Source organism: Phoenix dactylifera, unplaced genomic scaffold, assembly GCF_009389715.1.
Source record: "Phoenix dactylifera cultivar Barhee BC4 unplaced genomic scaffold, palm_55x_up_171113_PBpolish2nd_filt_p 000470F, whole genome shotgun sequence".
In the NCBI taxonomy this organism is placed as follows: domain Eukaryota; kingdom Viridiplantae; phylum Streptophyta; class Magnoliopsida; order Arecales; family Arecaceae; genus Phoenix; species Phoenix dactylifera.
The window spans coordinates 6,169-7,993 of NW_024067893.1; the positions used below are offsets into that span (position 1 = coordinate 6,169).

General features: G+C 33.2%; 1 non-coding gene across 1 annotated transcript; it reads right to left on the reverse strand.

Annotated features, from left to right (window-relative positions):
* Nucleotides 1-1,478: 1,478 nt before the first annotated feature.
* On the reverse strand, nt 1,479-1,585 carry LOC113461771. The gene has a single exon (XR_003384047.2). It is a non-coding gene; the product is annotated as a small nucleolar RNA R71 (small nucleolar RNA).
* Nucleotides 1,586-1,825: the final 240 nt, after the last annotated feature.

Here is a 1,825-nt window from a genome sequence, read left to right on the forward strand (position 1 = left end):
AGCTGAATTTTCAAATCTTTTCAGATTCAAGGGCGACACAAAGCAGGACCAGTAACGAGGAAGATCAAGATCACATTTTTGGATTTCCGGAGTGAACGAACTCCTGCCGTGAGTATTTAAATTAATTTTTCTGTTTTGCTCATACTAGTCCTATTTTTCCTAGATTAGAATTTTACTCTTGTTTTAAAAAATTAAAAAATTATTATTAATTAAAATAATAAAATAATAAAAATAATAAATAAATAAAAAGAAGAAAAAAAATTTAGCTAGTTTGCTTGATCAACTATTCAAATGCAATTTAATGTCATGACATAAAATGTTAAAAATCTTCTTGATTGTTGCATATAGTATAAAGCATTTGCATAAAATAATCAAAGGGCTGAACCCATTAACAAGATAAGGTCGGGATTTCATCACTCGTCCTTAGCCCAAAAATCATCCAAGTGCATAAATATCCTAAGCCTAATTAAAATCAACTAGACGTTGGCCCCTAAGGATAATCGAGCTCAATAGGACGAAGACCACTGAAAGTTGCACCAATTTCGCTCTATGACCCCGGTCGATGTCTAGGCAAGCTTTGTCCCTCTAAGTGATTAAAGGGAGACAGTTTCTGTTCGAGGAAAGTGGTTTTTAAGTGGGACCTTTGCTATACGCATCGTGACCCCTCCACTTACCTGGGAGCTTACCTGGTCGACTAGGTTATCAGACCGGATTGGAGGCTTAAGTGTACTCTTCAAACCAGTTAGGAGCTGTCTAGAAATTTTTAGGAAAACATTAGCAATAAGGGTGCTATGCTTTGATACTGTTTGATTGTGAATAATTTTAGTAGCAGGGTGTCAATATTCATAGCTTTAGGTAATACTCATACTCATCCAAAACTCTAAAAAATATATATATATATATATACAAAATAAATAAATAAATAATTAATAATAATAATAATTAAAAAAAAAGTCGACTGGTTAATTGGTCAGTATATGCGGTTGTGGCAAAGAGATAAAACGAATAGATTATTTCGAGTTGAATCAAAAGATAAAAATTTAATTGTTCAAAATTCAAATAATCAAATGGAAGATAATGGTAGTAATCAGGGAGATAATGAATTTCAAGATGACTTACCTATTAGAACGCTTCGTGATTATTTACAACCCACTAGGACCAGTACCCCATCCTGTATGGTTATTCCTACTGCTGCAGGAGATTTTGACATGAAACCAGGAATAATCCAATTACTTCCAAAGTTTCACGGACTTGATTCTGAAAGTCCCTATTTGCATCTGAAAGAATTTGATGAAGTATGTTCAACACTTCATTTCAATGATGTCACTGAAGAGGTAGTTAAGCTTAAGTTATTTCCTTTTTCTTTAAAGGAAAAAGCTAAGTCATGGTTACACTCCTTAAGGCCTAGGACCATAGCTACCTGGCAAGAAATGACAAGAGAATTTTTAAAGAAATTCTTCCCAACACATAAAACAAACACACTTAGAAGAAATATCATGAACTTTGCACAAAAAGATGGAGAAACATTTTTTCAGTGTTGGGAAAGATTTAAGGACCTTCTCCTTGCTTGCCTACATCATGGATATGAAATTTGGAGGGTCATTAGTTTCTTTTATGATGGTTTGTCCTCCAATATGAGACAATTTGTAGAAATGATGTGTAATGGTGAATTCATGAGTAAGGAACCAAATGAAGCTTGGGATTATTTTGATCTTTTAGCAGAAAATGCACAAGCTTGGGATACAATAGATAAAAATGAAAAATCAAAAATAGCACCTAATGCAAAAGGAGGAATATATCTTATTAAAGATGATAATGATGTCAA